General features: G+C 32.5%; 1 long non-coding RNA gene across 1 annotated transcript; it reads left to right on the top strand.

Annotated features, from left to right (window-relative positions):
- The first annotated feature begins 6476 nt into the window (after positions 1-6476).
- Positions 6477-10355, top strand: LOC110451628. The gene is made up of 3 exons (XR_002463098.1): positions 6477-6566; positions 9472-9845; positions 10232-10355. It is a non-coding gene; the product is annotated as an uncharacterized LOC110451628 (long non-coding RNA).

Raw genomic sequence — 10355 nt, 5'->3', positions numbered from 1 at the left:
CTAGACTTGTCTATATCGATCGACGGTACGTCCGTCTATTTATAGAGCAGACGAGGGAAATACGGGAAAATGATTAGAAGTGAGAAAGTATGGAGTGAAGGTATAGAAGAGGGAGACAGAGAAGAGAAGGAGCCGTCTGTCCTATATGTATAGACGGCTCCTAGGACTAATTTTGCCTTATTCCACGGACTTAGATAACATCTAATCTAGTTCCGTGCTTATCCTAACACTATAGTCGTATAGCAACACCAAGTCTGGACCGGTAGTGAGGTGGAAAGGCGCCAACATTAACACCAGCCCCTAACTATTCTATAAATTTGGATTGTAAATATAATTTAAAGTCCTTCTAAATGTCTTAATAAAGAGACACTAGTTCTAACGGCCGAAAGTTTGGAATAAAGCTTACCCTATCCTCTGTGCCGGTGTAACTTGAAAAAGTGACCCGCGTAGAAAACCTACCCGGGGGTCATTTTTCTACGATTTCGGGTCATTTTTCAACGATTATGGGTCAGTTTTCTACGGAGGCCCGGGTAAGATTTCTACGTGAAATTTGGACCACGGGTAGGTTTTCTACGCTGGTCACTTTTTCATGTTACACCGTCGTTTACGCGCCTACTCTTTTTCAAAAAACTCGAAGGGATCTTTTTCGTGCGGGATTGGACAGTTCTCGCACGGGCCACCATTTATAGTCCCATCCGACGGACTGTGTGTTAGTGGTTAGTGGTTATAGTCATGTAGGTGCTGTTTTTGTTGTTGTCCGTTCATGTAATCCGCTCTTCGTCTTTTGTCACTAAAATAAAGCTGACTTAACTTTACCAATGTCCTCTTTCTTATAAACCTTATCATGTCTTTCACACCTGATCCTGTTCCTCTTTCCGACATTTATGATGTTATGTTATAGCGTAATTATTTGCGCTGTTTGTCGAAATGGGGGGAGGGATTATAATGTACTTATGAATATACAAGTAGATAGAATAAAACCGAACAAACAAACATAAATAAAGCAGCAGATATACAACCAGGCAACCGCCAAATAGATGTTATCTGCCGATTTCATCCATCTATCTTGTTTCCTATAGCAGATATACTTATTTAACATGTTTTAGTTTTATTTGTTTTTAAGAGTTGTTTAGTTGATAACTAACTAGATATGGGGTGGGGCACAATTCACTGAGAATTTTCATTGACCGGTAACAGTTTTGTGTTTGTTGGTATCTCAGCCCGATCGTGTTATACCATTGACAGGACAAACTAGGCTACCAGTATATCGATCAATCTGTTATATAAATTAAAAAATAGAATCTCTTAACCCTGTCATGACGGATTATATTTATTCTCTGTGTTTTCTTATTTAAAAAAGGGACATACAGCTGTAGTACTGTCAAAATAATTAAAAACAGTCTACATCCTTATAAAATTCTTTTTTATTTAAATTTATATATTCAATTGGCTATTTGACTATTTTGAGAAATTAAAAAGGTTGTCGTTCCGAGATACCGTTTTTTTCCTGATAACTAATCAGGAAAAAAATAATTCTTTAAATGCCTAATACATCAATATTAAATGTATTGTTTGTTTAACTAAGCATTGAATTCACATATATATGTATACACCAAATAGCGCTTAACATTTTCTATCCTTTCAAAGGATAAACGATTGCATCGAATAGTTGACACGTGACAATAATATTGTTGAACGAATGCCAAGGTCATTCCCGCCTTTACGCTAATCAGCTGCATGGTCGTTTCCTGAAGACATTGAGGTATAATAACATCATTAATTGCTGTTGGTGAGTGATTATTTGAGATGTTTTTTCTTCTCTTGTTGTTGGGTGATTTTATGACATTGTCTTTTCGATGAGACCTTCTCTGTTTTTGTGCACGTACCCTCATACCGTAACTTTCAATTGACAATTAACTATTATATATACTATTATATATCTGATACGGTGCCATACACAATACTACCGACTTGTAAAAACGTAATGTGATCATATGCTATCACGTATTAGTCAGAATCTTCATCATGCAGTTACATATCACTATCAGTAGTATGAATGAACGAATCTACGTGATTGTTACTATTTAGAGATGATCCCGTAACCTTCCGCGATCCCATTCATCACGCATCTGTTACCTTTTGATACATAGTTGTTTGTACTTAACTGATCATTTTAGACATATAACCACTACAACATCATGCGTTTTATTCCATATACAATAGATGAAATAGTACCGGGGATCCATGTGACCCAATTGTGCATGTACAGTGACAACCGTGGGAAAAGGCTATTATTAGATAATGTCTGGGTGATTTCATTGGCTCATGGAATATTTCTCGATTATACCCTTGTTACGATTTTTAAACCGTATTTTGCTAATGGCCAATACTTTTACGTTTGATGGTAAATCAGTGTATGAGTCTGAGATGCCCGTTATATCGAGCACATTCAACAGCTTTCGATTGTATTCTGTCTTGACTTTTTATCATGATGAAAATGGAGAACTCAGCGTATTATCTTTCTCCCTTTCTCTGTGTTTGGTTTGTTTTTCTGGGCATCTGTTCTTCACTTGAGCTAAGCTGGTTAGAAAAATGACATTCGGTTTGCTCATTTCGTCCTATTGTGTCATCACATGCTTTCCAAAGGTTACTTCCTATCGTCCGAAGTGAATTTTCGACTAACAGAACGATGGCTAGATAGGGAATACAATATCTTTGGCCAAATACTGTTGGATAGACTTTCACAACATGAGACAGTTCACGGGACCATGTTGATATGCTATATATGTATCTAAAGTAGCATTTCTATTTTTACCTTTGCAGTATATGCAGTTGTAATTTAAATTTCATCGATTGTTTCGAAATATACACCACAAATAAACAATATTCTTCTGATATATATATGAATATATGCATTGTAAGACTAACACTAGCGCACGTGCATGAAGTACCTATGAAGTAAAACGTTTAGAGATGACCCGTAATTTATTTTAGACCGTTTTAATATTCCTCTTAACTATAAGAAAGATTTTCATTGACCGGGAACAGTTTTTGTGTTTTCCAGCCCGAGAGTGTACAATTTGTATTTGTTATATAACTTTGCCATTTATACATGGCGTTTAATAAGTGATTTTTTTTTTATAAAAAATACTGTAATACATATATACTATATTGCTTTTAAATGATCTAGCATACACTAATTAGTGAGATATCCACATGATACCGATGTGCTATGTCAGGTCTATATATTCTGTACTACTAATAAAAGATGTCTCTGATTTTCCTTTCTATTATTCTTCCTCGTTTTCTAGCTGTCTATCCTTATTATTTCATTCTCTATTTCTATCCTGTCTATTCGTCATGTTTAGTTTTCAAATATCATTTTTAATTTATTGCCTTAATGATGATATCTCCTCTTTTCTTTCTGATGAGTCGATTTATTAATTTAAGTTCTTGTACAGTAAAATTAAACGTTATTGAAAGCATTTTAAAATCAGCAATTAAATTATTTTAAAATGTTATTTTGTTCTTCTTAATTCAGATTAAAGAGAATTTACAAGAACAGGTAAGTTACTAATTACCATATGTTTACATATTTTACACCCATTTTCAACTTTTTATTACATATTTCAAATATAATTACATATAAGGAAATTGATGATTCTATTATATAATGAAAGTAATTTGTTTATGAAAAGTTTCGGATTGAAAATAAATGATGGCAGGTATTAATCCAAAGTGATACCCAAGCCTTTAACATATGCTATGGTTGATTCTGGCATACGTCGTATTCACATCAGTAGATAATAACGAACCCGTTTCATGAGGATGGTACCTGTATATGTGTATGCCACCAAACAGCACCAAATTGAATTAGACCTATGTGTATAAAGAAAAATATGCAGCATTTTAGACTTAACACTTCATTGCGTATGATCTCTATTTCATTGATATATTTAACATAATCCCCTACGGTATATTACATTTGTTAATCATACTAGTCCACTTGTGTAATAGTCAATATTTATAACAAGTCTTGAAACCTGGGCGCTTAGTAACTGTTATTAAAAAAAAAACAATTTCGTTTTTGTGTCGAAAAATAGAATGTTAATGCATTGATAACTACAGTGTAACACAATATAATATTAGTTACGCAATCACTTAATCGCCTTCTTGTAAACATTAAAGAACAATTTCGATGGCTACTAAGAGTTAATTTTTTCTCTCTAAATAATTTAATATCTATATAATATTCTAGAGACGGAAGCCAGTCGAGAGGGTCAGTAACGGACTATATATCCAATGTATTGCGTTGATGAAAATTGAAGAGGCTGATCCTTCTTTTTAAAAATAATTTATCTTACCAATTCATCAAGAAAATTGGCGTCAACTTTAATAACGAATTAAAGCAAGAATGAAGAGTTGTCCATTGATCAAGACTAAACAACTCTATATATATCCATATCAGCAATCACTGCCATTAATATAAAATACTAATGAACCATTTGACTACAGCTTCCCCGTTGAAAGGTACAACACATAAGTCTGATGATGATAATACAAACAGCATAAACTTGTGACTGTGAAAGAAAAATGCCGCATTGTAAACGTAACACTTCACGGAGCTTGTAAAGCAACACAATAAACTTTAAGTATTTACCTGTTAAATTATTTGCTGTTCGTTACTTAACTGGGTTTTTTATGACTATACCTTTTACGTCATAATGCGTTTTGTTCAGAATTCAAATCCATTTGTGTAATTGCGAACATTTAAATAAAGGAAACTGTACTGATAATCATTTGACCTAAATGTAATTGTTTTTGTTTGTTAATTCTATTATTTTATTACGACATCTCATTATGTTTTTATACCGTATTTGGCTTTAACGCGTTGGAGAAAATACAGCATTTATTGCAGGTACAATGATTTGTCTTTTTCGGAGTTTAATTTTTGGCTTGTGAACAAAGTCGTTCATTTCGCATTTATTTCGATTTAGCATGAGAAAATGATGTATTAAATTTATTATTTTAAATCTTCATTCGTAGACTTATTGACAAAGTGGGACTTGTCACGACATTTTGCAGAGAGAACCGTGAAACTACTAAACTAATTGATTAAATAACTGACATCTTTATCATTTAGGCAACTGATGCTATATCTTTTTTAAGATTTAAGTTTCTTTTCAATACAAAACCTTTTAATTCTTGACGTGTTTGAAACAGAGAAAACTTGACACACAAGTGTCAGCTACGATACGTATCCATTAAACCAACGTCGTGGCTTATAAATACTAGAACATCACATATGCAATTTTCAACACACACGTCAAATTCTCCATTTTACTCTTTATTGTTTCGACGATTTTTTGTGTGGCCTATTTGATTGCTCCTTGAACGTTTCATCAAATCAAACGCCACAAACATCTCATCCAATCGTGCGGGCAACTGGTTATTGTGTGGTCTGTTTCTACACTTTGCTGCATCCATTTACCTATTGATTTCACAGTTGTTCATAGTACTATAACTTCGGTAATATAAATCATTTGACTTTGTTTTTCGGTAGATGGTATTTTTAATGGTTTTTGTGTGTAAATCAGTAAATAGTATACACACCTGTCAGTCGTGTCACAGTTCATTGTAGATTGATGATTTGTCTCTGTATAGTTATATATATATATTTAGTTGGTTTACACATTCGACCATCCGATTGGTTAAACGGATCTCTTATATATATAATCGTAAAACGGCACGTTGTTATTTGAGAAGAATGAAAGAATAGTCCCGAAAGATTAGTTCAATATATTTTTTATCAATAGTTTTATCCACAAAAACGGTTTTCCTCTATGTTTTTTAACCCCCCCACCCCCACCCCCGATTAACCCTGTGTCAAAACGTATGGAAGTTATGACGATGACATACATATTTTTTGATACTTTATTAAATGCGTTATAGGTTTGTATCTGCTGATTTTATTTTGTATATTTTGTTGAACTATATTTCTGAACTTACTCTCGGGAATTAAACTACGGACAGGACAAACTAGGCTGCCAGTATTTCAATCAATCTGGTATATGCATAAAAAAATAAAATATCTTAATCCTGTCATGACGGATTACATTTATTCTCTGTTTTCTTATTACAAAAAATATGAACATACAGCTGCATCACTGTCAAAATAAATCAGAGACAGTCTCCTCATAAAATACCACATTCAATTTATTGTCAATTTTTTTTTTTGAATTCATATTTTAAATTTACTATTCGACCATTTTGAGAAAAAAAGAAAGGTTGTCGTTCCGAGATACCGGTTGATTATCAGGCAAAACATTCTTTAAATGCCTAATACATCAATATTTAATGTTATATTTGTTTAACAAAGCCTAAAATGCACATATTACATATGTATGAACCTAACAGTGCTAAACATTTTCTATCCTTTTTAAGGCAGCAACCACGTGACAATAATATTGTTGGACGAATGCCAAGTTTTGGGCTCCTTACATTTATCAGCTGCATGGTTGTATACTGAAGACATCGAGGTAGCATAACATCATCAATTGTTGTTGGTGAGTGATCATTTGAGATGGTTTGTCTTCTCTTGTTGGTGGAGGATTTCATAAGATTGTTTGTCTTTTCGGTGAGACCTTCTCCCTCCTATTAACTTATAGACTACTACACGTGTACTCATACCGTAACTTCCTATTGGCAATGACCTATTATATTTACATTGTACTATCATGTATCTGATACGGTGCCATACGCAATACTAATGACTTGTAGAAACATAATGTGATCATATACTATCACTAATTAGTCAGAACCTTTACAATTACAGATTACTATCAATAATATGAATGAGCGAATATAAGTGATTGTTACTATCTAGAGATGATCCCGTAACCTTTCCGCGATCACATTCATCACATACCTGTTACGTTTTGATACCTAGTTGATTTTACGTAACTAATCGTTTTTGACATAACCCCTAACATCATGCGTTTTATTCAACGAACGTACATTTGTTGAACAGCTTATATATATATATATATATATATATATATNTATATATATAAATGAAATAGTAACGGGGAGCATGAGAAAAGCTATTATTAGAATAAATGTCTGGGTGATTTCATTGGCTCATGGAATTTTAAACCGTATTGGCTAATGGCCAATACTTATTACCGAGTTTCCCATGTGTATTATACTTGAATAACTTAAGGTTAAATATGATGTTTTTCTTGGGTTCATGATCAACAAGGTTAAAGAGATTTAGAATACGAAACGATTTATTAGAATTTATGGATACGATCTGTTTATGCGAGGACTTAATGAACACACTCAGGCACTCTCTTTATAACGGCATTTAGCAGAGAGAAATATTTGTCTGCTTAAAAATAAGTTTTATTACACAAAAATCATCTTTCAAATTTAGACGGTAGCTATCATACTAAAATCCTTGTTTCATTAAAAAACTGACAATACATAGACTTTCGTTTAAACGTAATTACTTTCATAATATGGAATTGCACAATCCATGAATGGTAACACAGAATTAAAAGAAAGTCTTTTGCGGACAGCTTATTGTAACAGCCTTGTTTTATATTTGCTGAGCCAACTTTTGCAAACTGTCGTAATGTCATGGCCTATAGCAAGAAAAAACCCATATGTACATCACTCAACACACAACCCAGCATGTACACACACTTTTATTTGGTCTTGTCAGATATCTTTGGTGAATACAAACGAATAATCACAAATGAAGATTAATATCCACGTTTATCAATAATATATGTACTTAGAAATTTCTTTAATGGTCTTATATCCCCATACCGACCCCACCCTCGATAAACTTTATCAAACTTCAAAACTTGAAGAAATAGAGACGAACACGTATATACACGTGAATAGGCCAGTTTTTCAATACATAACTCATTATGTTAAGTAGAATGATGGTCAGTCTGAATTTCCTTTTTCCTTTTCATTTCTTGACAAATATTCCTATGTGAACTCTTGGTAATCATGTCATAGGTAGGGCAAACTGGGCTATCGGTATGTGAAGAAACCTGACACAAGCATCAACATTTTATATCTCTGAAGACTATCACGACGAAGTATTTATTTGTTATGACAACTTATTCCAACCCCCACCACACACCTCTTTTTGATAAAATAAAATTTCGTTTTGAGTTCCGAGATATGTTATTTGACGTAATGATTTTAGGTTTGAAAAGTCGAGTATTATATGCACAAATCAACAACGTACGTTTTCATCCTGTTGATTGGATTCTATATCTCCATGGGAAAATGTACGCGAGGTTATACTCACTCATAGTAATCTACATAGAAAAAGAAAAGATATACTTTGTACAAAAAAATATCAAGAAATTCACAGGTATCAAAGAATGTTTCTCTGGTGAAATTTAATCTAAGTTTATTTAATGGATTTGATGTAATTGCAATTATGTATGCGAAGAGAATCGTTTAAATGCTTTAAAAAAAAGACTTATTCTAGTGAATGAAGTGTAGTTATAGTTAATTGTACTTGTACATCAGACAATTAATTATGCACATAAATGTTTCATATCAAAGTTTAAACGAATATATAGTGTTTGATACTTGATTCCGGTGAGCAATGAAAAATAAATAAAAAAAATAAAGGTATTTGTACTATCATAAGATTGATGATACCGAGATTTATCGATAATCAAATCAATTGCTTTACATTTTTTAGCTGGCATACAAATATGTTTAACTTGGTTGAAACAAAATCAATAAAAGAGTTAAGAATGAGTCAAACAAAGATTTTATTTAGTTTATTTTTGAAAATTGAAATTATGAACAAGTTTATCTAAATATAATATATCGGTTTCTAATTTTCGGGTCAAATAAAAGAAAAAGAAGAAGTTGTTTATGTTATAAATATTTCTCAATTAGAAGATTAATGATTCGTAATTCTATGCGTGAACTCATTGTTTTGGGTTCAAGAATGATTGCATATCAAACATTTATTTCGTTGTTAAATTGTTTATGATATTAATTACAACTTAATTCCATACATATTTATATTTTTTTTTTTTATCAAAGATAAATCATGTTTATATTATGTATATGTTTACCGATTATTTATTATGTCCTTCGTAATTGATAAGATATTGAATAGAATGACCGTTGTTAAACGTGCAGATAACTAATTGGAGATGAATCATTGTTGTTGTATACATGTCTGTCTTCATACCATCTACTGTAATAGGTTTTTATAAATAAATTATATACAGAGTAACTTCATTTTAATATGAAAACATTTTGACATTTTATTTGTAAAAGTGTCTTTCACGTATTTATATTGCTGATAATTTTAATAACATTTTGTTTTCCAACAGAAAAAAAGCAATCTTTTAAACTAAGAAGTGGTTTTCTAATATTGACAAACAATTAATCTTCTCTGTACTTAAACATTGGTCTTTCCAGTAAGAAAATGGCCCGAGCTATGGGGAACCTCGTTAACGCAGAGATAAATGACCGCACAAGAGAAGACAGCTTTCGGGTTTGGCATCACCCAAATATTCCAATAGGACCGCTCGTGACAGGAGGATTTTCCTGTATCAATTCCGTGACTTCAACAGTAGCATGCACCGCCTGTGGACTGGAGGTAGACGCTTCAAATCTGAACGGTACAAATCCTTCTGTCTTTCATGTCCAACGTTCTCCTGAGTGTTTGTTTTTCTACCCAGATCACCCTTACAGAAAGCTGTCAGACCGCATACAGACCTACCTGTATTGGAGTGGATACAGTGGGGCCCCGGATATTGATGATCTCGCTACATCTGGATTCTATGTTACCGGTAAGATATAATCTTAAAATAGTAAGTAAAGTTGATTATAATATATGCTTTGTTAAGATATTCAAACTGATACCATCGTATTTGCGTAATGCAGATATATTGTATGCACAGGTAATATGTTATTTCTTTACTGCAATTGAAACAGAAATATCCATTCAAATTTTAAAAGAAATCATTAAAATGTTCGAATAAGATTAGTTATTTATATAAAAGTTAAATATATGTATTTGTCTTATTTGGGAAAAATTGGGATATGTTAAAAATAACAATCCCTTAAATTGATTTGTCGAATTAAAAAAGTAACTACATGAAAATATCTGAAAATATGAACCATGAAATCGAAATATTACCTAACGTGGTATATTATTTTTTATTATTTTATTCAGATTTTGGCCAGGAGGAAGTTCGATGCTTCTGCTGTGATTTACTTTGTCCATTGTTACTGGGTCAAATAGTTGATATCAGAAGGGAACACGCTCTTCTTAGCCCGAACTGTGCATTCAACAAAAA

This window comes from Mizuhopecten yessoensis, unplaced genomic scaffold (genome assembly GCF_002113885.1).
Source record: "Mizuhopecten yessoensis strain PY_sf001 unplaced genomic scaffold, ASM211388v2 scaffold6135_1, whole genome shotgun sequence".
NCBI classification, from domain to species: Eukaryota; Metazoa; Mollusca; class Bivalvia; order Pectinida; family Pectinidae; genus Mizuhopecten; species Mizuhopecten yessoensis.
Note: the sequence above shows the minus strand (reverse complement) of the source record. Positions and strands in the feature narration are given on the sequence as shown.